Below are 26,999 nucleotides of genomic sequence, written 5' to 3'. Positions count from 1 at the left end.
GCGCCGGGACAAGTAGTGTTTGCCTGGTGTCCTCCGTTCTTCTGTGTCCATCTCTAGGCGGGCACAGCGTCCCACAACAATAAACAACAATATATATATTTCATTTCATTTCATTTCATTTCATTTATTAACCTTAAAGGCCCCTTTCGGGGTATTACATAAGGGGTGGGGTAGACAATCATAAAATATTGCACTTTTTTTTTTTTTTTTTTTTTTACAGATTTTCACGTGATAAACACATTTCAATGTTGGCACTGAAGGATGATGGACAGGTGATGGTAACGACGGAGTGGGATAGGCCGTTCCAGTCTGACGCGGCTCGTGGAAAGAAGGAAGACGAAAAGGTTACGGTACGGGCGCGTGGACGAGCGACTTGAAGTGAGTGGCCGGTGCGATGGGAAATGCGTGGCGGAGGTGCGCAGATGTATGGTTCTTGGCGGAGTGAGCTGTAGTAGAATTTGTGGAAAAGGGATAGGGTGGCGATGCGGCGACGGAAAGAAAGACTTCGTATGTTAGACTGCGATTTCAAGGATGATACACTGACTTCGTATGAATACTGCGAGTGAATGAAACGAGCTGCGCGATTTTGGATGGCTTCAAGTGCATCGATGAGGTATCCTTGATGGGGGCTCCAAATGGGGGACGCGTATTCAAGTTTAGGTCTTACCAGTGTGTTGTAGGCGAGTAATCTTACATCTGTAGGTGCATGACGTAAATGGCGCTTGAGGAATCCTAAGGTTTTATTCGCATATGATATTATGTTAGTAACGTGTTCGCGCCAAGATAAGTCATGACTCAATATGACACCCAGGTATTTATATGAGTGGATGAGCTCTATTGAAGTATTAGCAAGCCTGTAAGAGAAAGAAAAGGGTTGATGTTTGCGGTGAATATATATATATATATATATATATATATATATATATATATATATATATATATATATATATATATATATATATATATATATATATATATATATATATATATATATATATATATATATATATATTTATATTTATATTTATTTATTTATATATTGTTACGTCAATTACACTGCGCCGCGCGGTGTTGCGGATCTGCAAGAGAAGGACGAAGTGGACGGTTGAGCATGTGAAAGAGGAAGACGAAGTGGTGGCGCGTAGACTCGTTCGGGGACAAACTTTACTGAGACTGGGCTCGAGACTGTACGTAGCTTTTATGCATTCCCCGTATATTGTGTAAATATTAATCCCATTTCCCCGTCACAACTTCGTGGAGTGTGCGGGATATTCCTGGAACCTTTCGAACATCATCGACGAAGCAGACGCTTGGCCAGGCTCCCTCCTGACTTCACAGCCATGGTAAGCCACGACCACGACAGAGAAGGTCACTCTTCCCGCTCTACTGGAGCTGCTTCTAGTTCAGGCCAGGAGCACCAAGTACCGTCCAGCTCGTGGCCGCCTCAGTGGGAGCCCACAACAACTTCTGGTCTGGCCGATGAGGATGTCGAGGACTGGTTGACACATTACAAACTTGTCAGCAAATACAATCGCTGGGACTCAGCCATGCAACTCGCGAACGTGGTATTCTTTCTGGCCGGCACGGCGCTGCTGTGGTTTGAGAACCATGAAGACAACCTTTCTACCCGGGACAAGTTTGTGGAAGAGATAATCAACTGTTTTGGAGACTCCACATCAAAAAGACGCAAGGCTTAGCAAACCCTTTCCTAACGAGCACAGTTACCTGGAGAGACTTGCACGACTAGATGGAGGAATTCCTGAAGCTCTGCCGCATTGTTAATAGACGCATGCCCGAAGAAGGCAAGGTTGGCCATCTCTTAAGAGGATTTGCCGTAGATGTTTATAACTCCCTTATCACAAAAGAAACCCTAGCCAGTACTTCGGACGTTATCCAGTACTGCCGCACATTTGAATCTTTAAAAATGCGGTGTATTGTGCCCACATTTGGACGCCTCTCCCACGTCCCAACAGTTGCCAGCGTTGACTACACTGTCCACGACGATCTCGCCTCTCTGGTCCGCAGAGGTGTGAGCGAAGAGCTGGCCAAGCACCTGCAAGGCGCCGACGCGCGACCTGTGTACTCGGAATGCGCAGTTCAATCACAGCAGGATGAACATCCAGCCTCGTGGGCGTGTCAACCAGAACTTCCGCGCTACTTCTACAGTGTTACGACCGTGCATCCGCATTGGCGCGCTCTATTGTTCGCCTGTGGGCATGAATAAGTGCTGTGGGTATGTGGTGATGGTCCAATGGCTCTAAGTGAGCCTGTTTCCAGGAATCCTGTTTTGTAAGCCTGTTTTGCTTTGTGGACACCCTGCAAATGCCAAATTGACCCTGTCAAGAGAACGTCTAGAAAAACACAAAGAAATGTCCCCTGCGGGAGATAGCCGGAAGTGCTTTCGTTCAATTGTTCAACCTTCCCGTCGAGAAGCGCTATGGTCAAGTAAGGAATGCCTATTGTCCAAACGAGGCGACAGAGTGACACGTCCGCTGACGTACAGGACAAGAAACGAGCAAGGTGATTACGGCCATTAGAGGATTTCCTGGGAATGCCGGACAAGAAAGGAGCATGACGCATACGGCCATTAGATGATTTCCCGGGAATGCAGGAAAGATTTGCAATTGTCGAAAACGGACAATGCTGGGAGCGTATGCGGCGCGCTCGTGCACTTGGGTTTCTGAGAAGTAAATCCACTTGCCGGAACCAGCTGCCTATCGATTCTTGGCTGAAGAATAGAAATGTACCTCCTCGCCGTTTTCCTCCTCGCCAAGCTTTTCCCGCCAACAAGTGACCAGGCTCAACGAAACAATGCCGGGCCAGTCAGTGCTTCAGACCATCAGTGCAGTGATGTGTTCGATTGGATGCCGATATCTGAGGGGCGTGCCCTGGATTTGGTTGGTCAACATCTTCAGAGAGGGGCTGGACATAGGGGTTTTTAAGGACGCTGCAGAGCACGAAATGTCGCTCTGAGCCCTGGGTAAACGGCTCATCCAGTCGCTTCTCGCTATGAACTCTTAACGCTTGCCATTTTGTTAATATGCCCTTCTTTTTCATGTAAATAATCTTGTAAATAAGTTTCTCAAAGTACCATTAAACCTGCTTGTACATATTTCACCAACTTCGAAGATTCAATCCTACTTCAACCCCGAGTCTCTGCACGCTACCAAGTGAAGGCCGGGTCGACATAGCCCCAGCGTCACGACAACTGGTGGCAGCGGTGGGATCTGGATCTACAAGCTACAACATCTGGTGATTCGAGGTGGGATCTGAATCTACAAGCCACTACATCTGGTGATCGGAGGTGGCATCTCAAGCAACAAGCAGGCGCAACAATCGGCCAACAAGAGAGCAGCTCGGAACATCGATCGCATGTGTGGGTGAGTGCTTGGCTTTTCTTCTGATGTGGACCAGGTTCTAGAACAGGGTTAGATTTTAGAACTGGTAAAAAGTGTTGAAACGCCTTTAGGTTTGGTAGTTTGCACTGTTGTTTTGGAAGTAGCCGACACTCGGAGCGATCATGGACCTACAAAAGCTGCAGAAACCGGAACTGTTGCTATTGTGTGAGGAATTGGGAATTAATACAAGTGGTTTGGCACGAAAACCCTTGATTATAAAGGCAATCACTGATTTGGGAACAGATGATGAGGAGCTCAGTGAAGCATGGAACCTCATCGGACAAAAAAAGGAGGAGCAGCTCAGACAGCAGAAAGAGCGGGAAAACGAGGAAAAGAGGCGTGAGCGTGAACTTGAGAGGGAAAAAGAGGAAAAGAAGCGTGAACTTGAGAGGGAAAAAGAGGAAAAGAAGCGTGAAATTGAAAGAGAAGCAAAAAGGCTGGAGCTAGAAATTGAGCTCCGGAAATTAGAACTAGAGTTGAGCAAGAGGTCGGGCAATTGTCCCCAGCTAGCGGTGCCTCTTCTCAACAAGGAGGCAGATTTCAAGATGTCAAAGTACATGCAGCCATATGTGATATCAGGGGATATCGGTCTGTATCTGGCTAACTTTGAGCGAACCTGCGAAAAACTGTCCTTCCAGCGAGACACTTGGTCTCAGAGATTATTGACGGTTCTGCCCTGCGAGGCAGCGGAGGTTGTCGCGCGGCTAAGCAAGGAGGACGCGGACAACTACGAGAAGGTCAAAGCTTGCCTTCTGAGAAAGTATAGGCTTAGCGCCGAGGCGTTCAGACAACGTTTTCGGAACGCTACTAAGTCCAGGGACGAGAGTTACCCTGAATTCCTGTACAATTTAAGAGTTAATTTGGGCGAGTGGCTAAAGAGCACTGATTCCTACATTGATAGGGACGCTGTAGTCGAGCGAATTCTTTTGGAGCAGTTTTATAACTGCCTCCCAGAAAAAGAAAGAAATTGGTTACAGGACCGAGGCGAAATTAAGTCGGCAACTGAAGCTGCCGAACTTATTGAGGAGTATGCTTCGCGCCGACAATTCAGCAACCCAGCAGTGGATAGGCTCCGCAATCCCAAGTTCAGTGTGAATAACCGTCAGAAAAGGCACTTTGCTAGATTTGCAAACGAAGAAAGGAAGGCTTCTTCAGGCAAACGCCCTAGAAAGGACGGCAGTGAGAAAAGTGGGGAAGTGACCAACGCGCAGAACACAAAGAATAAGCTTGAGGCTAGGAAGCCGCTCACATGCTTTAGGTGTAATGAGCAGGGTCACATTGCCGTCAACTGCCGGAAAGAAAAGATTGCTTTCTCGTATGTCAGTGACTGCGATGAAAATATGCAGCTTTTGGAACCCTACCTGCATGACCTAGTAGTCAACGGGAAGCCTTGTAAGGTACTGCGCGATTCGGCCGCAACGATGGATGTTGTCCATCCGGCGTATGTGTCGCCTTCCGACTATACAGGACAGCGTGCATGGATCCGCCAGGTAGTGGAGGAACAGAGTGTGTGCTTGCCAATCGCGAACGTGGTCATCGAGGGCCCTTTCGGCGAGTTAACAACCGAGGCTGCCGTTTCAGGAAAGCTTCCTAAGTGCTATCCGTATTTGTTTTCCAACAAATCGGACATGCTACTGCGAAAGAGGGGCATCCTTTTCGGAGACAGAGTTGTGCAAGCCTTAACACGTTCAAAGGCGCGAGAACTAGCTACACTGCTCATTCCAGAAAAAGCCACAGCGGAGGAAACGGCAGTGAAAACAGTGGTAGAAGCGGAAGATAGCAGGTCAGAAAACTTTGAGAGCGAGGCATCTCAAATAAGTCAACTTGAAAGTGAGCTTGATGAGACGCGGAATGAGGACGTTCTTGAGAATAACCTCTTGCCGCCAGTGTCTAGTAATCTCACGAGACTTTTAAGTGGAACCCGAGAGGACTTAGCTATGGAGACCGCCGTGGTAAATCTAACGTTAAACCTTCCCGAGGAGATGGGGGACAACTTGATTTGCCTCAGCGGAAAGGGAAGCAACGCTCAGGAGCTTCTCAAAAAGACGGAGCAGAGAGGAGAACTAAAGAAATCCCAGCTGTCCGATCTGGGCGAAATAATAACACAGTTTGAGGCCTGCTTCGTGGACAGGCCAGGCAGGACTGATTTGACTGAGCACGATATTGAGCTGACTTCAGACGTGCCAGTGCGATCAAGGTGCTACCGATTTTCTCCAAGGCAAAGAGAAATTCTGGATAGGGAAGTAACTCGCATGCTGGAATTAGGAGTAATAAAACCCTCGGAAAGCGATTATGCTTCGCCTATGATCTTAGTAGAAGCTCCAGGTAAAGACCCTAGGCCTGTGGTAGACTACCGAAAGCTAAATTCTCTCACCAGGGATCAAGTGTATCCTATTCCGAATATTGAGGAGAGAGTAGAACAGGTCAGTAGAGCGGCATATGTGACTACGCTGGACCTTACTCGAGGATACTGGCAAGTACCGCTCACTGAACGCGCCAGCAGATACGCGGCTTTCGTCACTCCGACGGGCAGCTACCAGCCAACAATGATGAGTTTCGGGCTCAAAAATGCTCCATTTTGTTTTTCCCGACTCATGGATAGGGTTTTAAAGGGGTGTGAAACATTCGCAGTGCCTTATTTAGATGACATTGCGGTTTTTTCCGACTCATGGGCGGACCATATGGTACATCTAAGAGCTGTACTGAGCCTTTTGCGTCAAGCTGGACTAACCGTAAAGGCCGAGAAATGTTGCCTGGCAAGGGCGACCGTGGACTACTTGGGTCACAATGTAGGTCAGGGTTTCAGGAAACCCAGCGAGATTAAGATTTCTGCGGTAGCAGACTATCCGCGGCCGAGCACGAAGACGGAAATTCGAGCATTCCTAGGTCTGACTGGGTACTACAATCACTACATCCCTAACTATTCAGCTTTGGCTAGCCCTCTGACCGACGCTCTCCGCAAGACAGAACCGACAAATGTAGTCTGGGACGAACAAAAGGAAGCCTCCTTCGTAAACCTGAAGGCTGTGCTGATTAGCCGTCCGGTATTGCGAGCTCCAGACTATGGCCGAGAATTCACGGTCCAGTGTGATGCCAGTGATCGAGGGCTAGGTGCTGTTCTCTGCCAGAGAGATGACGACGGTAATGAGCACCCTGTGCTCTACCTGAGCAGAAAACTGAGTTCTAGAGAGAGGGCTTATTGCGCGTCAGAGAAAGAGTGCGCTTGCATTGTATGGGCCATTCAAAAATTGCAGTGCTATCTTGGAGGGACCAAATTCACCGTAGAGACGGACCATTGTCCCCTGGCTTGGCTGCAAACTGCGACATCGAAAAACAGTCGCCTTCTTAGGTGGAGCTTGATTTTACAGCAGTACAATTTTGAAATAAGATACAAAAAGGGGAAGTTAAATGGGAATGCGGACGCGCTTAGCCGCTGTTTCTAAGCGGTCCGAGATGTTCCTCGCCATGTATCCAAATTGATAATCAGGTTCTTTTTTTTTTTTTCTTTTTTTTTTTTCGTGCGCTTGAATATATGTGACTATGTAAAGCAGCACGTTTGGTTTTCGAGGCATACGTGGGTCCTGAACGTTTTGAGAGTGGGCTTTTCTCGAACAACAATGGCAGTTTTCTTTTAACCTGGTCTCTTCAGACGGGAGCCGAGTGCTTGTTTAGACATGTGGTTGAGTTTCAGACAGCTCGAGCAATTTGGCCTACAACAATCAAGACAACGCGACAAGCAACAGCGAGCTTCAAGCGTTCACGTGCAGGCCATTAAGTCGTCTCTTCATGCAGCAGCTGCGACTGCTGCCCTCCGAGACTCTTCTGGCGGGGGAGGAGGCTGTTACGACCGTGCATCCGCATTGGCGCGCTCTATTGTTCGCCTGTGGGCATGAATAAGTGCTGTGGGTATGTGGTGATGGTCCAATGGCTCTAAGTGAGCCTGTTTCCAGGAATCCTGTTTTGTAAGCCTGTTTTGCTTTGTGGACACCCTGCAAATGCCAAATTGACCCTGTCAAGAGAACGTCTAGAAAAACACAAAGAAATGTCCCCTGCGGGAGATAGCCGGAAGTGCTTTCGTTCAATTGTTCAACCTTCCCGTCGAGAAGCGCTATGGTCAAGTAAGGAATGCCTATTGTCCAAACGAGGCGACAGAGTGACACGTCCGCTGACGTACAGGACAAGAAACGAGCAAGGTGATTACGGCCATTAGAGGATTTCCTGGGAATGCCGGACAAGAAAGGAGCATGACGCATACGGCCATTAGATGATTTCCCGGGAATGCAGGAAAGATTTGCAATTGTCGAAAACGGACAATGCTGGGAGCGTATGCGGCGCGCTCGTGCACTTGGGTTTCTGAGAAGTAAATCCACTTGCCGGAACCAGCTGCCTATCGATTCTTGGCTGAAGAATAGAAATGTACCTCCTCGCCGTTTTCCTCCTCGCCAAGCTTTTCCCGCCAACAAGTGACCAGGCTCAACGAAACAATGCCGGGCCAGTCAGTGCTTCAGACCATCAGTGCAGTGATGTGTTCGATTGGATGCCGATATCTGAGGGGCGTGCCCTGGATTTGGTTGGTCAACATCTTCAGAGAGGGGCTGGACATAGGGGTTTTTAAGGACGCTGCAGAGCACGAAATGTCGCTCTGAGCCCTGGGTAAACGGCTCATCCAGTCGCTTCTCGCTATGAACTCTTAACGCTTGCCATTTTGTTAATATGCCCTTCTTTTTCATGTAAATAATCTTGTAAATAAGTTTCTCAAAGTACCATTAAACCTGCTTGTACATATTTCACCAACTTCGAAGATTCAATCCTACTTCAACCCCGAGTCTCTGCACGCTACCAAGTGAAGGCCGGGTCGACATAGCCCCAGCGTCACGACAACAGCAATGAGCGCGCCTATTCGCCTCTGACCAGCCGCTTTCCTCCACATTCAAACGTGCGTCATGCAGCTCCCATCGTCTCTCAACCACCGTCGAATTCCACCGGATCCAACGTCTACTTTTTTCGTGAGTCTCCCATCTGTTACAACTGCGGCCGCCGTTGGCACATAGCGCGGTTTTGTCAACGCCAGCGACAGCAGGCCTCGTGTTCTTGGACCCGCCCTTGGACAGGTTTCCGTGACGCCTTACGCCTCTGTGTTTGACTTCGCTCAAGAAGACGACTTTTCTGTTCCGCCACATTCACGTCATCATCATCATCACCATCAGTCTGACTATACCCACTGCAGGGCGAAGGCCTCTCCCATATCTCCCCAATTGACCCTGTTCCACATTCACGTATGTCACACAAGATCAACTCTGTTGATGCCATCCCTATCAGACAGAAGCCCTACCAAGTATCACTAGTCGAGCGCAGAACAATTAAAGAACAAGTTCAGGACATGTTGAAGAAAGATGTTATACGGGAGTCTTCCAGTCCTTGGGCCGCCCCTGTCATCTTGGTGACGAAGAAGGACAACTCGTGGAGATTTTGTGTGGACTATCGTCGGTTAAACGCAGTTACAAAAAAGGACGTTTATCCTCTTCCACGCATCGACGATGCTTTAGATTGTCTTCAATCCGCATCCTATTTCTCGTCAGTAATCTTCGGTCTGGCTATTGGCAGATCCTGATACATCCGTCGGACCGTAAAAAGACAGCCTTTGTGTAAAAAGACAGCCTTTGGACCGTAAAAAGACAGCCTCTGACGGCCTTTATGAATTTAACGTGAGGCCGTTTGGACTTTGCAATGCACCAGACATGGACACAATTCTGCGTTGTTTAAAATGGGAGATATTCATGTGCTACCTAGATGATGTCATCATCAATGGAAGGACATTTCGGGAGCATAATCAGTGACTTAGCCTTGTGCTGGACTCTATCCGAAACGCCGGACTAAATTTGAACTCTAAAAAGTGTCACTCTGGTGAACGGCAGACCTCGGTGCTTGGATTTTTAGTGGATCAGGAAGGTATTCGGCCCGACCCCCAAAAGATTTCTGCTGTGCGAGACTTTGCAAAACCTCAAAACGTAAAGCATTTCAGAAGCTTTTTGGGGATATGTTCATATTTCCGCCGTTTCATTCAAGGATTCGCCCAAATTGCCCATCCACTCACTTCCCTCCCGCAAAAAGATGCTCCGTTTGTTTGTTCCTTGGAATGCGAGTCATCGTTCCGACAGTTGAAGTTTCTGCTCACATCTGGTCCTGTTTTAAGCCATTTCGATCCGGCTGCTACCACTGAGGTTCACACCGATGCGAGTGGCGTGGGCGTTGGTGCGCTTCTAATCCAGCTCCAGAACGGCGCCCAGCATTCATCGCATATGCAAGCCGCACTTTAACGAAAGCAGAACGCAACTACACAGTGACATAAATGAAGTGTCTCGCCGTCATCTTCGCTGTTACCAAGTTCCGCCCATATATCTACGGCCTTCACTTCAACGTAATTACCGACCATCACTCCCTGTGTTGGCTTGTTGGCCTGCGCGACCCCTCTGGTCGACTAGTTCGCTGGGCATTACGTCTACAGGAATATGACTTTTCTGTGTCCTATAACAGTGGTCGCCGCCACGCCGACGCTGACTGTCCCGATTTCCTCTTCCATGTACGGCAACTGGTGAAGATGATCTGGACGACTGCCGGGCGCCTGTGAGCGAAACATTACCAGACCTCGTAAAGTTCCGGCAAGAGCAATGTCAAGACCATGAACTTACTTCGTTGTTTGATAAGGCGATCACTTCAGCATCTGCACCTTTTGTTATTCAAGATGGTCCTCAAAAAGAACTACTCAACTGATGGTGCCCGTCTTCTGCTTGTTGTCCCAGCTTCTCTCCGCAATGCTGTCCTACATGCGATGCATGACGACATCACTTAAGGTCATCTTGGTTTTGCGCGCACTCTCGCGAGGGTCCGACAACGATTTTATTGGCCAAAGTTGTACACGACAACGAAGCGCTATGTAGCAAGTTGTATCCCTTGCCGACGTCTCAAACGAAGCACCACACCACCTGCTGGCCGTCTTCAACCTGTCAAGCCCCGTAGGTCGCCTTTCGAGAAAATTGGGATTGATCTGATTGGTCCTTTCCCCAAATCGTCTGACGGCCCTCGCTGGATTATCGCAGCTATTGACTATTTGACGACACTCGGTAGGTGGAGGCGTCTGCACTCGTTTCTTCGAAAGCAACCGATGTGTCGAACTTTTTATTACACCAAATCGTACTTCGCCGCGGCGCCCCCTGAGTGAGTGATCATCTGTGATCGCGGTCGGCAGGTCACTGCAGATATAGTGGAAGAACTTTTACGGCTCTGTGGCTCCGAATACCGTCATTCTACTCCCTACCACCCTCAGACAAACGGTCTTACCGAACGCCTAAACCGGACTCTCATTACTATGATGTCAATGTACGTAACATCAAATCACAAGAACTAGGACGTCGTCTTGCCGTTTATAACTCACGCTTATAACACAGCTAAGCATGAAGTGACCGGATATTCTTTTTTCCTTCTTTACGCGCGCTCACCATCAACGTTCCTTGTCACCATTCTTCCATTCTTTGTGCATGATGACCCACCCTTGTCGCATCTTTGTCTTGCTGAAGAAGTGCGTCGTTTTGCTCGTTTGCGAAATATCGCCTCCCAAGACCGCACGAAGGTTCGGTATGATGCGGCTCATGCTGCAGTAACTTGTGAACCTGGAGATTTGGTTTGGCTTTGGACGCCATTGCGACGCCGCGAACTGTACCAGAAGTTCTTGTGGCAATACGCCGGACCCTTCGTTGTTGTAAGTCGTTTAAGTGAAGTTAGTTACGTAATCGCTAAAGTAACATCGATAAATCGATGCTCGCGGACGACTCAGCTGGCTCATGTGGCACGACTGAAACGCTGCTATTCCCAATCTGCTTGTCTCGCTCGAGGACGAGCTTCATGTGTCCCGGGGGAGACTGTTACGTCAATTACGCTGCGCCGCCCGGTGTTGCGCATGTGCAAGAGAAGGACAAAGTGGACGGTTGAGCATGTGAAAGAGGAAGACGAAGTGGTGGCGCGTAGACTCGTTCGCGGACAAGCTTTACTGAGACTGTGCTTGAGACTGCACGTAACTTTCATAACTTTCATTTTATGGTATTATATCGGGTTTTTGGCGCTGTGATATATATATATATATACATATATATATATATATACATATATATATATATATATATATATATATATATATATATATATATATATATATATATATATATATATATATATATATATATATATATATATATATATATATATATATATATATATATATGTATGTCACAGGGCCAAAAACCCAATATAATACCATAAAATACAATACAATCTTTTTCTAAGGTATATAAACGATCTACGTACTAACATTTGTTCTAAAGTTCGCATGTTCGCAGACGACTGTGACATCTATCGCCCTATAAATAACAACGCTGACCTTGTGCTTCTTCAGTCTGACATCCAACGCGTACTAACGGGGTGTAAAACGCGGTTGATGTCCTTGAATGTGAAGAAAACATGTCTCTTATCATTTCATCGGCGTAATTCCCAACCATCTTCGTGCTATATATGTTATCGGTGACACTGAAATCACTCCAGTAACAACTTACAAATATTTAGGCATCCACTTAACACGCATCAATGCTGGTCTTACATTAACTCACGTCACTAACAAGGCAAATCGTCTTCTCAGTTACTTCAGTATTCAACACTTATTCACCCCAAACTAGAGTACGCTTGCGCCATCTGGGACCCTCACCACAATAACATTTCAGCCATTCCCGAAGCAGTACAAAATTGCGCTGTTCGATTCATTTTTTCAGCCTATTGTTATAACTTTAGTATCTCTGAACTAATTTGGCAAGCACTCCCACATTATGACTAGCAGCTTGCCGGTATCGCTCAAGAGGAAAGTATACAGCAGTTGCATCTTATCTCTACTTAACTATGGGGCTGAAACGTGGAGGCTAACCAAGATGGTTCTACTTAAGTTGAGGACAACGCAGAGGGTTATGGAAAGAAAAATGGTAGGGGTAGCATTAAGAGATAGGAAGCGTGCAGAGTGGGTCAGAGAAACAACTCAAGTTACCGACATTCTAGTGGAAATTAAGAAGAAGAAATGGACATGGGCAGGACATGTAGTGCGAAGAGAGGATAACCGATGGTCGCTTAGGGTAACAAACTGGATTGCAAGGGAAGGAAAGCGTAGCAGGAGACAGCAGAAAATTAGGTGGGCGGATGAGGTTAAGAAGTTCGCAGTGGTCAAGTGGATGCTGCTAGCACAGATCCGGGTTAATTGGGGAAATATGGGAGAGGCCTTCGCCCTGTAGTGGGTATAGTCAGGCGGATGATGATGATGATGACGAACTAAACCACAACGCTAACCTGCCAACCTTAGCTAACAGCCGAAAGATGGCTAGACTGTGTTTGTTGCATAAATTTTACTATCATCCTTTCCTGAACTCCATTATCAAGCATCGCCAAGCATCATCATTAGCAGCATCGCCATGGGTCCACCCCCTTCGTGTACCCCCCTCCCCCCTTTCATGTACCTTTAAAAGCGTTTGCTCCGAAATAAAATTGCATTTGGTAGTCAGCGCCTGTGTCTGTGGTTCTTCTTCGTTCGTGTTTCGTTTTGTTCCAGCGCTGTTATTTAGATATCCATTATCAACCCGGCCACCACATCTCTGACCGCACAAACCATGGATGGATGAATGGATGGAATATAAGAGCCTCCCCTCTGAAAGGGGGTGGTAGCAATTGCTATCATGCTCGTTTTTTCCTCTTTATATCTTAATTTTTGTTTTAGATCAGTTAACTATACCATCGATCTATTTATTGAATTTTGGTTTCTACATTACAAACACTGTGTTACTTTTATGCTGTTAAACCACCATCTTCCAATCGTTTTTTGCTAGCTTCCACCGAAGGTTCATTCACCCGGCCACAGGTATCTCTAAACCCCAGGGCCTTATGAAGAATGACTGCGCCTGCATCGACTTCTGGATGGATACCATAGCATTCGAGTATAAGATTGTTAATTTTTTCTATGAATTTACCACATACTGCACATGTGTCATTTTCGTGGTTCAATTTCTTCATGGGAAGGCTGTCTACCCTCCTCCTGCCCGAACATCATCCTTCTTTGTCAAGTCAGCAAGGAATTGGAATGACCTGCCAAACGCCATCGTGAACGAAATCGATCCAGCATCATTCAGATCATCCACCGAAAATTTCATGTGCTGAATGCACCACCTCTTCAATGGGGCCTTTGAGGTGTTCGTAAATAAATAAAGAAATAAATAAAAATACAGCCGATGTGCATAGTTAATCAAATTTGGAGTAGGCGCGTAGCGCCTATTATCCCCGCTATATTTTTCATGGATTTTACACTTTGTAATGCTTCGTTTTGCATGAGCACACTCGGCACATTTCCTCATTATTTGTGCTTCTAGGTTCTTGCGCCCATTACCTGCATATCAGAATCAGTTGGGTCGCATTCCTGCTGTCTCCATAACCGTTGTACTTCAGCACGTCGAGCACGGCAAACCTGCGCCGCAGGGCCACAAGGTCCGATTTCATCCATTGCGACGCGAAGCAAATGCGCGGCGCAGCCACGTCCTCAGTTTTCCTTACACCATGTTCAGTGGTTCTTATTACAAATGAGCGGAAATAGGCACGATGTATTGCATCCCTCTTGAAAGCACTGCTCTGTGCCTGAAAAATCTGGGGTGGGATCAAAAGCGGAGAGAAAGAGAGATTTGAGGAGAATGTAGAGAATGAGCAAAACAGATGCCCCAGAGTTTCTGCCTCAACACATTCCGAGCAGTGAAAGAAGGTCTCTAGGACGAATAAAGGTAATCCAAGACCAGGAAAGGCGCTTGAAGGCGAGCGCCAGTTAAGGCGAGGGGGTAAGCACAAGCTGCTTCACGACGCGGCGAGCAGCTCGGAGCCGAGGTCCAGGGAGCACCGCGCGTGCACGTCTGCTGGCCGTGAAGGCTGAGGAGTGACTGGTGCGATGGGGGAGATGCCGAAGTTGAGGACGCGCGAGCGACATGCGACTGCAGTCCGGAGTAACACACGCTTGTACAACACTACCAGGTGAAAACCGCGACGTCTGCAACTGTGACACGACCTACTCTCTCTCACTGGTTGGATCTGTGCGGATCTCACTGTTAAATGCAATAAAAAGCTGCGCTAATAAGACACGGACGAATGAACCAACTAGCCCGACAAATTTTACTCACTGTTAAGTCGCGTAAGTTCACGACGAGACGGACAGAGAGAGAGGAAGTGGTTTGTGCTGCAGTTGCACGGCCGCTCTGCCTCCTCAACACCGAGCCGCGCGACGCGCGCGCCGCCAATTTCTCTTTCTCCACTTCAATATCAAGAGAGAGAGAGAGAGAGCGGCTTCGGACAGACATCGGCGAAATCCGTGTTTGCGGCTAGTAGTGCTACGCACTAAAAAGTTCGTACATACGACAGGCTTACGAGAGGGACCGAGGAATGCAAATTCGGTCCATTGCGAAGATGAGCGACCGTCATTTTAATTTGTCTTTTTATTTCAAAATACCTTACAGGCCCATTAGGCATTGTGTAAGGTGGACATAAAATCTATACAGTGCAATATATACATAAAATGTAAGGAAGCAGGCAAAAAATACAAAGGTAATTAATATATGAACAAACAAAATAGTACAACGCGGAAATTATTATATCATTAAGACAAGAAATACGCGACACAGATTAAAGCACAATGGTACACACACAGATTAAGCACAATAAAAAGCAAGCGGCACACAGTGCCCCGAATGGCGCTTAAAAAAATGGTAAGGAAAAAAAAAAACCGGAAAGAGTACATAGGCAAACACAAGTAAATAAAAACCCATCAAGACATTTAACAGCTGCAACAAATTTAATAAAAATGTATATATAAGACAAATAAGGCAAAATGAAGGCTCAGTGATATGATGAGATGAGTTGGCGATGGAACGCTTCTAGATTAGGAAGAGAAGCGATAATGTCTGGCAGGTTATTCCATAATCTGATGGCTCGTGGAAGGGCTGATGAGTTGAAGGCTATGTGTCACCATATATTCTTTTAAAACTGAGGTGATTGTGCAATCTTCTTTTGGACGTGCGGGATGGAACATCGAGGTGAAGCGGACAGGATTGATTGGGGTATACATACTTGTGAAATAGTGTTAGGAGGGCGATGTCGCGGCGTGTACCTAAGGATTCTAACGAAAGGTTACTTTTAATCATAGTGACACTTGAATGGTAGTTATAGTTTCGAGATATGAATCGTGCTGCCCTATTTTGGATGGATTCTATTGCGGTGATCATGTTGTTATGATAGGGAGACCAAATGGATGAATCAAATTCAAGTTGTGGACGAACAAAAGTAAAGTAAACTAGTTTACGAATATTAGCAGGATAATTCCTGAGATTACGTCGTAGGTACCCTAATGATTTTGAGGCGGCAGCGCATATGGATGTAATATGGAAGGACCATGAAACATCAGAGGAAAGATTAACACCGAGGTATTTGTCAGTAACTCGTCTTGAATGCGGTATGGAAAGCTGGAATTGTTTCGTTTGCGGCTAAATGATATTATTTTGCACTTCGATACGTTAAGGGTCATTAACCATGAGTTGCACCATACGTTAATAAGAAGCAGATCTGATTGGAGCGCCAGATGGTCATCAGAAGATTTAATGGGGCGATAGATGATGCAATCATCCGCGAAAATTCGCATACAAGAGGATATATTAGTAGGTAAATCATTTATATAAATAAGAAATAATAAGGGTCCGAGCACGCTACCTTGCGGCACACCGGAGATAACAAAGAAAAGATTAGAGCACAGATTGTTAACAAATATGAACTGTTGCCGATGCGAAAGGAAGTTACGAAGCCATGTTAAAGTTAACGAGTCTAGATGGAGTGATGATAATTTTGAAATCAGGCGGCAGTGAGCTACCCGGTCGAAAGCTTTGGCGAAGTCAAGGAATATACAATCAGTTTGAAGGCTTTCATTCACATGGAAATGCAAGTCAGTTGTTAGATCGAATAACTGTGTTTCGCAGGAATGACCCTTCCTAAATCCATGTTGATTAGTATAGAAAAAGTTGTTCTGCTCAAGATGACTGAAAACGTGAGATGAAATTATGTGTTCAAGCATTTTACAACAGATGCATGTGAGAGATGTTGGACGATAATTTTCAGCTGAAGTTTCGTTTCCTGCTTTAAAAATCGGTATTATTTTAGCTATCTTCCAATCCGCGGGCAGTAATCCACTAGTTAAAGGTTGGTGAAAAATATGAAATAAAAATTTACTAGAGATTGAAATGGTGTTCTTTAAGATTTTAAAATTAATACCATCAACACCAGCTGAAGTAGATACCTTACGGTTATTTATGAGAGAAATGATACCTTTCTCGGTTATTTCAATGGGTGTCATGTAGCGGCAAATAATGTCGGGTACCTCCGGTAGGTTAGAGCTATCTTCGGAAGAGAATACAGATGAAAAGTATGTGTTGAATATTGCTGGACATTTAATATCTGAAAATGGAATGTTGTTACATTGTAGAGATATGGAACCTCCACCCCGATCTGGACATATATGTTTCCAAAACTTTTTGGGATTAGCTTTTATAAGGGAAGGAAGGTCGTGTGAAAAGTACTTATCTTTCGCGGAGGATAAGGCGGAGCAATATGTTTTTAGTGTGTCACTGTATTTATTCCAAGCAGAACTGGTGCACGCACACTTAGCAGTCTGATATAACCGTTTTTTCTTATTTCGCAGTTGCTTAAGCCTCTTGGTAAACCAAGGATTGAATTTATCTTTAGTTATTTTGATTACAGGAACAAACTGGCCAACCAGAGATGAAACGTTATCTCTAAAGAGTACCCAGTTTTCTTCAACACAGCGGCTGTTGATGTACGGTAGAAATGTATTATAGAAAAATATTTCAAGTTCTGTGTTGATAGCTGTGAAATTTGCTTTATTATAATCGTGAATCTTTTTAGTCACATAGCCCATAAACGGAACTGGAATGTCAATACTTAATTGAAGTAAATGGTGATCGCTGAAACCATTCAAATGTGTTATTTCTTTTATCGTATCTGGCGCCGTTGTGAGTATCAGGTCTAATATGTTAGTGTCGCGGGTGGGTTGGTCTACGAGTTGAGACAGGTTGAAATCAAGCGTCAAGTTACAGAATTCAGTTGAAATATGACAAGATGACGATAGTTGAGCCCAGTTGATTAAAGGGTAATTAAAATCTCCGATGAGATAGATGCTATCAGCAGGACACAGCTCAGTTGCTTTAGTTATACTCAATCGCAGCTCATGGATGAAAGAATGACTAGATTCTGGTGGACGGTAACAAGCGCCTATCAAAATTCTAAAGGAAGATATGAAGCAGGCGGCCCACACAATTTCCAGATTTGAATCGGTATTAATAACGTGTGACGCTACCGTTTTCTTTATTCCCAGAAGGACGCCACCACCTCTTTTATCAGTACGATCATGCCTGTATATGTTGTATGAAAATGCACCAGGAAGAATTTCATGGTTTGATATGTTCGGGTTCAACCATGTTTCTGTAAGAATGATGATGTGAGATTCACTATCGTCTAGAAACGCAGAGAGCAGATCGCGTTTAGGCAAGAGGCTGCGGATGTTGGCATATGACAACGATAGTGAATGACTGTTCAGTGCACTCGACTGGTGGGGATCATTAGCACGTGTACTGTTATCTAGCTATCTGTTCAACGGGACAACACTGTCTGTAGTGCTGTCATATGTGTATGTCTTAGCTCCCATGTGCAGTTTATCAAAAGATAGTTTGAAGGGTTTTTTTTTGTGCCTTAGCAAATTCATACAGCTTCTTTCTTGCCCGTCGTGTTGTAAGCGAGAAGTCTTCGCCGATGGAATAGGAAGTTCCTTTTAATTTGCGTGCACATGAAAGAATGTGCACTTTGTCTTTGAAGAACATCATCTTTGATATTATGGGCCTCCGCTTATCATCGTCATATTTTCCTAGTCTGTGTACTCGTTCGAACTGTGTACTTGTTGTTGCTACCCCGAGCTTTTCTGAACAAAACTGGATAACTTTTTCTTCAGAAGCTGCCCAATCTTCTTCAGGATAATCTTCCATTCTAAAGAAAAGAAGATTGTATCGTCGCAACCGATTCTCTGCATCATCGCATCTGGATGTGATGAACGATAACTGCTCCGAGACAGAACTAAGAGCGTGTTCAGGGGTTCCGGCTTCACCTGAACGTTGATTAGCGATGGATGTTTCCAGCGTCGCTACCCGTTCATTCAAAAGATTCACTTCACTTTGAGAGGCTGCCTCCCTTTCATTCTCTATTTGTGCTTCGCCTTCTACAGTCTCGCGCGCCTCAAGTATAGCCACTCTCTCAGTCAAGTGCTTAATTGCGTTTTCTTTGGCATCATCCCTCTCTTTGGAACATTTCAGTTCCTCAAGCAAAGCAGCCTGGCCTTCTTCCAGCTTCCGAGTCGTTTCTTTTAAAGATGCGTATCCCTCATCTAATTCTTCTAATCTTTCTAAGACCAATGCAAATGCCTCAGATTCAGTCTTTGACATAGGACCGGGATTAGATTTAATGTCACCCGAAAGCATCAGAAGTACTTCAGTCAATGAGCGCCAGAGACAATTTGACAGACGAAATAACCCCTTAGATACATCAAGAAGTTCTGGTGGGCAAGACACCGCGAATAGGCAGTAATTGCTGCTTCTAATACATGATGCAGACTTCAAGTAACTAACCTGGAAAACGAGCGGTTGTGAGTACATCGTCGCTTGTGCGGTGTCATGCCCGAATGCTGCGGCCTCTGATGCGCGTTTATATGCCGTGCTGATTTCCTCTGCCGAAGTCGGCGTTGGTTGCCAGATTGAAGAGCCAGTTGGGACCAGATGCGGCGAAAAGTGAATCAAGGCAGGCCAAGGCGGGAATGGGATGTCCGAGGAGAGGTGACAGGAACCAAGAAGCCCGGCGCACACCACCCATGAGACAGCAGCCTGGAAAACGAGCGGTTGTGAGCACATCGTCGCTTGCGCGGTGTCATGCTTCAATAATGTCTGTGAGGCTCGCAGCGCAGGTATTCAGAAACCACTATGCTTCTTCATTATGCAGTTTGGTAACTCTTCAGCAGTTGGCAGCAGAGGCTATCCACACAGCGAGATTTGTTAAGAGGATAGATAGAAGCTTTGAAGGCCGAAACATATTGTTACGAATGCGCAAGGAGGAAGAAGTGGGCAGTGGCGCGGGCAGGAGCGCTCGCGCTAGGCCCGCCAACAATTCCACAAACGTCACGTCCCTGTCATCGAACATCATCTCTCTGTTCGTTCTCTCCTGTGTTCACCGGCCGCGACGTAACAATATCTCAGGAGTATGGAAAGTCATCTTATGCCTCTGCAATGTGTTCAGGGTCCATAAAGAGTTCTTTGAGGCCTGCATTGCAGTTTTTGAGAATACTGCAGTTCTAGACTGTGCATGGCAGCCTTCTTGTATCCATGGTTTCTGCCAAACTGTGAGAGCTTTGCTGATGTTGTGGAACCACTTGGCCTCTAGGTATGGTTTGGCATACCTCCTAACCAGACATCTGAACCAGGATTCGCTTGAAAATACCTTTGCGATTATTAGGTCAAAGTCGGGAGCAAACAGCAACTCGTCTTGCCGACAGTTTCAAGCAGCATTTAGGTATCTTTTAGTTAGCAACCTTTTCAAATTGTCGGAAAGCAGAAATTGTGCTGAGGACATGTCAACTCTCCTGGCGACTCGTCCAGTTTCTTTTTCTACACCTGGTTCTTCTCTGTGTACAGCCGCTGCGTCTTTACCACTTCCAGTAGAAGTTTCACCCAATGATTATTTACCTGCAATGACACAGAACAACATTGTCTACTTTGCTGGCTGACTTGCGTTTAGTTTTATGAATGACCACAGCTGTGCTACAGGGTCGCACAAATGCGAGTTGAGGCTAGAAAGCGCAGTCTTTGCCAAAGAGCCAGGGCTTCTGTACTCAGAAAATAAACGTTTTTCACTCACTCTGTACTCAAGTATGGGAAAACCCGGGAGAAGGAAACTTTGAGAGTATGTCTGTTCCTGCATTTTAGTTGGCAGATGTAGGCTCCTGAGCATGGTTTTGTCACATCATCCTACAATATCGAGAGAAAAGAACACGTAGATTAGAGTTAGAGTTCTGTATTGTCGCAACACCTTAGAGCGCTACAATATGACTATATGAGACGCTGAAATGGCGGTATTTTAACATACAATGCAGTGAGAAAAATGTTCACAATATTTTTACTGTCACAATAACGTCCGGCAACCTCACTGTAAGCTGTACGATATGTGTCCTTTAGGTGGATCACAATTGCTTCAAATTCTGGTTGCGGTTCAGAAGCAGGTGTGGAGGTTTTACACAGACTCTAATGCTCATGTGTTAAGCTCGTGTGTTCATACTAAAGCTGCCTTGAAAACTGTTGTCTTCTTTCAGCCGAAGAATTGAAATGAGAAGAGTGCTCTATGCTCCACGTGTATCTTGATGCACCTACTTTCGTGGAAGTTTTGTTTCAACTATATCCGTCATAGCTTTGTTTTCTGTACATGTTTCTCATCTGGTGATGTTTTGTGGCACGTCAAGCCTTTTCCATGCCTCGGCTGTGATCATGGAGATGATTAGCTCACTTAAACATCGCAACTGTTTGTGCTGTCTGCGACCTGCATTTTTATTGAGATTTATTGCTTTATTTGCTTTGATTGGTGTAATAATCCATGAATATCAAAACCACAACTGTACACTTCGTACACTGTTGCGAACTGGGTACGAAACAGGGCATGACACTCCGGTTCCACCAGTGTTTCTGGACCACACCTTGCTGTGCTGAGGGACGAAGTAGACGGCCAAAGTACTTGCATGACTTGCAGCGGTTTTTGCATTATGAATTTTCCTGCTTTGTCTATGTTTGAAAGGTTTGCGGCCTTTATATACCGCCGCCTTTGCCAACCACTTTCATTGTGCTGGAGCAACTGCTCATAAACAACGATGTAAACAGCAGAAACTCGAGTTCTTTTAGATGGCAAAGGTTGGCGCGCGCTGAAAGGCAACAACTTCAAAAGATGCAGGCTCGTCAATGCCATGCGGCGGTTTTATTAAAAGACTTGTTTAAAATTCGCGCCAAGCAAACGTATGCGTGACGTCATTAAACGTCATGCGCCCCCCCCCCCCCCACCCCCCTAGACATAAAGGGGCGCTGGAGTGTCTATGAACGTCCATTGTTTGAACATATAGGCGTCTATGGAGCCTTCGTTACCAGGGTACAAATACCCCATTCATTCCGTAGCGCCGTCTAGTGTAGCTATTTGTGCACTGCGCCGCAGCTGACCTGCTGAACTGTAATACTGTTTTAGTCAAGGGCGCACTTACAGCTTGCTTTTGAAAGGGCCAAACGGGAAGGGGGGTATTTGCACTGTGCATTTCTTGGGCTTTCCTGGTCGAAAAATTGGCCTCTAGCCTGGCATTCCAATGTTGTTGCTGTTTTTTGTTTTTGTTTTTTGGCGCGAAGATTGGGGTGGGAGGAAAAAGCTCTTACAGGGCCCCAAAATCCGCCCTTGGTTATACCACAGCGCATTCTTAGCATAATCGTTTACAACGTCTGCTAGCCGTCACTGCACATGCGCAAATCGTCCCGCGGTGGTAAATGCTGATCGGCCGGGAGAACACTTGCCGCTCAGCGGTAGTACAGGGTAAGTGTACACTTAGCGGTACGATTTACTAGAGCTTTAATGACTTGCCAAGCTCTGTGTGCTGGCGGGCAGGGATAAGCGATGCAGCGCCCTTTCATAAAGCAAATAGTAGAACTGGTGTATATCTAGAGGTAGGGAACAATTAGCCCTTACACCAAGGTAACAAGCCGGCAAACCGCTAGACAGCTGAGCTATTGAGTTTCCCAGATTTCACGAGTTCAAATCTACTGATCCTCTGTTCACTATGGCGATGACATCGCACCAGACATTTTCCGAATTGGAGCTTGTGAACGTGGCTTCACCTTTCCCTCGCAGTTTTCCTAACCAGGGTTCAGCGCATCTCCGGGACCAAAGTCCAGGAAAATATGCTACTCCAACGGTGAAGCCCCGTAATTTTCCTTTTTAGCCGGTAGGGCTGTGCTCGTGCGAGCGAAGGTTTCTGAGCCCGCATCAGCCATGCATAAGAGCGAGTGCCCATTGTGCCGTTGCAATGGGCAGCGCGAGTCACTGTGTCCATTTGCGGCAGCGAGATTGGAAACACAAAAGTCAGGCATTGCAGAGTGCTGCAGCGACGGTTAACCTGGCCACTCGGCTGCTCAAGGACCCGTACTGCGTGGCGGCCATCGATAGACATTCCCGAAGCAAGTCTGTTCGGCTGCGCTCGGCGAAGGACGCGGTGATCACGAGACCATAATCGACCTTTGTTGGCGCGTTCGCGAGACAACGCTTCGCCGCGCCTCTGCGGACCGTATTAGGCGTGCTTTCTTTTCACGCCATCGGCAAGATGTGCACGTTATCTGCACCGTTGCAGCTTGCTTAGCTCACCACAGCGGCCGACCGGGCTTGTCGTAAAGCGAAAGCATTAGCATGAATGCGAAAATTCTCCGTTGGCGCCTGTCTGAAGCCCCGTTGCCAATGTGAGGACTATGTGTGTATATGCCGGGTGTTCATTTTTTTTAGAAGGTGTAAAATTTTACGAAAAAGCTAACTGAAGATTTACTTAAGCTCTGAAGATATATATTGGGGGCTATGACGGATTCCATTTGTGAGACAGACTGCTCCAATTAGTCAGCTCACTGACTAGACCCGTTAACAAAGCTTTTCATTTTCATTTTAGAGTGTATTTGCAGACTTATATCTCGTTCTTGAAATAGTATAATCATGAGGGCAACTTTTCTTAAATGAATGGTACCGCGATGCTACAAAGCCCACATATGTCAGCCTGACGGGCAACTTCACGTGGTAACACAGCGCCTGCGACATAGACAGCCCTACAGATTTCATCACTCTGCTGGAATCACCTGAGTGCCAGGCGGGCCCACGGAGGTTCGTTGTCAACTTTGTCTTGAACACGTACTTGCTGATAGCCGCTGCGTCGGTGTCCAATACATGCACTCATTGTGATCCGGGTTTACGCCGCACGCGCAGCTGGCGCTGTGTTCATGCGTGAAACCACCTATCAGGATGACATTTGTGGGACTTGTAACGCCCGCTTCAATTTGAATTAAGTAGATTATTTTTTTTTGTGGCAGTGCTATTTGTAGGACAAGCCCTAGCTATGCAGGTACTGTATACCGACTAAAATAAATATTGAGAACGTTATTTCACATATTTTTCTTTTCTTTTCCGCGAAGTAATTGGTATCCGCTGTAGCTCCCATACAACCCTGGGGCCAAAGTTAATTAAATTACCTTTATATAAAAATTTTGGACCTTTCAGGAGAAGAGAGAAGATAAAAGCGGGGATAGGAGTAACAGCACATGATTGGCATTAGGTATGTTTAGAAATAATCGGCGATGAAGCGGCGGTAGTACGCACACAAACCCAGGAAACGTTTTAAACTCCTCTTCGTGGTCGGAACGGGAAATTTTGCGACAGCGGCAGTTTTGTCGGGGTCTGGCCTAACGCCTGCGGCACTCACAAGATGACTAAGAAACTTCAACTCTTTGTAGCCAAAGTGGCACTTTTCGGGCTTGAGCGTCAAGTCAGCTGACCGGAGGGCATCTAATACTGCTCGAAGGCGTTCGAGGTGTTCTCCAAAGGTTTCAGAAAACACGACAACGTCGTCGAGATAAACTAAACAGATTTGCCATTTGAGGCCGGCGAGGACGGTGTCCATCATGCGCTGAAAAGTAGCCGGCGCTGAACATAGGCCGAATGGCAGCACTTTAAACTCATATAGTCCATCTGGGGTAACAAAAGCTGTTTTTTCGCGGTTCCGCTCATCAACCTCAATCTGCCAGTACCCGCTCTTCAAGTCAATGGAAGAGAGGTACTGGGAGCGACGAAGCTTGTTGAGCGAATCGTCGATACGGGGCAGCGGGTAGACGTCGTTTTTTGTGATGTCGTTCAACTTTCGATAGTCAACACCGAAGCGAAGGGTGCCATCCTTTTTTTTTTTTCACAAGCACGACAGGGGACGACCACGGACTGTTGGAGGGTTGGATGACACCATCACGAAGCATCTCCTGAACCTTTATGTGAATCGCTTCACGTTCCGTCGTTGAGATGCAGTACGGCTGCTGGCGTATAGGGCGGGCATCGTCGGGAGTAATTATACGGTGCTTCACAAGAGGCGTCTGCCGAATGTTCGATGATGTCGCGAAACAAGCACTGTATTTTAGAAGGGGAGAACGTAGGTCGTGCTGCTGTGTTTCCGAGAGATCTGTACTAATATCCAGACTATCAAGGGATGGGTGCACATTTTCAACTTCTCCGAACTTAAAACGTTCAGAAACGTCCGCTAAGGCGTCGGCGAATGCGATTGCGGTAACGCGGGAAAGATGGCGGGGCTCGTTCGTGTAGTTAGTCACCAGGAGCTCAGATCGGCCGTTACGGAGATGGATGAGACTCCGCGCCGAGGTGATGCCGTGGGTGAGCAAAAGGGACTGGTTGCCCTCAGCGACCGCCGTTCCGTCACGCAGTTAATCGCAGTTAACGGTCACAAAAACACTGGAACGTGGCGGAATAGAAACGCTCTCGGCGGAAATTCGAAGAGGGGCGTGGCTTTGGCGGTCTGCGGTGTCAGTATCATCCGCTTTCTCGGTCGAAAAGGTCACGGTACGCTTCCGGAGATCGATAATGGCCCCATACTCCCGAAGAAAATCGACACCAAGGATACAGTCGCGGGAGCAGTCAGGTATCACAAGGCAGCTGACAACAAACGTGGAGTTGCGAATTTGGACACTCGCCGTGCACTGACCGCTCGGAGTTACGACATGCCCACCAGCGGTTCGAATCTGCGTGCCAGACCATGGCGTCATCACTTTTTTTAGAAGCGCCGCTAGCTTCCCGCTTAAAATCGAAAAATCAGCACCAGTGTCTACCAATGCGCTAACCTTATAGCCGTCGAGGACCACGGGTATATCCAGCGAGAGTCTATCTTCACGTGTACGAACTGTCGTCGGGGCCGTCAAGTCGCGGTCGCTCACAGGTCGCGTTGTCGGGGGGTCTTCGTCGCGTCGATTTGAAGCGGCCTCGCCCTCTGAAGTCGCTGTCTTTAGTTTTCCCGGCTCGGACTAGACGGCCGTCACTGCGCCATCCAGGAGGAGCTGGGCTGCGAGGATAGTCGGCGTGGAGACGGAGATCGTGACTGTCGTCTAGAAGTTGGCGCCATGCGCTGCTGGGCTACGTAGTCCTCAATATCCCGGGGTCGTTGGCCTAAAGGAGGGCTACGCATGTCGATGGGGAAACCCTTCAGTCCCAGTTGTCGATATGGGCACTGTCGATACAGGTGGCCAGGCTCTCCGCAGTGGAAGCACAGGCGCTGCCGATTTGGGGCACGCCACAGGTCTGCCTTTCGGTGGGGTGGTCGGCGGTTGTGGATGTACGGCTCGGGGTGGGCTGAATACAGCGAGCCTTGGTCGGGTGGCGGTAATTGTGTGGAATCAGTTGGGGGACGTCGCAAGATGTCCGCATAGGTTGGCCGACAGGACTCGGTGGAAAAGGATGGCGGGTTAGCAGATGGTACCGAAGGCCGAAATGCTTGTTGGAGCTCTTCTCGGACAATACTAGCGATAGAGCCGACCGTCGGCTGGGTAGCACCGAAGAGCGTCTGGAGCTCTTCATGCAAAATGGAGCGGATGATGTCGCGAAGAACATCCGGACTAGCCCCGAAGGCCGAATGCGGCTACGTGAGCGAAGCGGCGAGTACCGGCCTGTCGTAGGTCGTAGACCGCTGCTGGAGCATCCTTTCCATCGTGACTGCCTCCGAAAGAAACTCGGCAACAGTGCTCGGCGGATTGCGCACGAGCCCAGCGAACAGTTGTTCCTTAAAGGCCCACTGTCCACCCTCCGGTCGAAAATATTTTCTTCCCCGGTGACTGTGAGACTTCGCCCCTAGAACGCAAGGCCGCAAAATGTTTTTGAAAAGAGTAACTAATAGACTGTTTTAGTTTCACGTACGTACAGAGTTACGCACGCAAACGTGAGAAGTCTACGTGCGCTACGCGCATTACGCCAGGACTACTTTTAGTTTCACGTACGTGTCGTACGTGTCTACGTGTCTACGTGTCTACGTGTACGTGAAGCAAAATGTATGGACCTTTCTTAAAAGCCTCGAAAAACTGCGTACGTGTTATGCCGCGCCTCTAGTACAGATGAACAAAACTAATTTTGTTTAGTCGAGCTGCCTTGAGCCGAGCCACGCTACGGCCGTTAGCCAAGAGTCGGTCGGATTGGAAATTGCTGTTCTCAACGTCGTTGCTCTACAGTGAACAATTAGCAGTTCGCGCTATGCCATCGAGGCTTTGATTTTGCCTCCGACAGGCGCATACCTATATGCGTCCACCGCACTGCGTGTCGCATGCAGTTTTCGAATGGATTACA

General features: G+C 47.0%; 1 pseudogene; it reads left to right on the top strand.

The window, feature by feature from the left end:
* The first annotated feature begins 1,340 nt into the window (after nt 1–1,340).
* LOC146187439 (uncharacterized) lies at nt 1,341–22,866 on the top strand (annotated as a pseudogene).
* Nucleotides 22,867–26,999: the final 4,133 nt, after the last annotated feature.

Source organism: Amblyomma maculatum, chromosome 6 (assembly GCF_055883805.1).
Source record: "Amblyomma maculatum isolate TAMU_Amacu chromosome 6, ASM5588380v1, whole genome shotgun sequence".
NCBI classification, from domain to species: Eukaryota; Metazoa; Arthropoda; class Arachnida; order Ixodida; family Ixodidae; genus Amblyomma; species Amblyomma maculatum.
The sequence above is the reverse complement of the archived record's forward strand: the minus strand, read 5'-3'. Positions and strand labels throughout refer to the sequence as shown.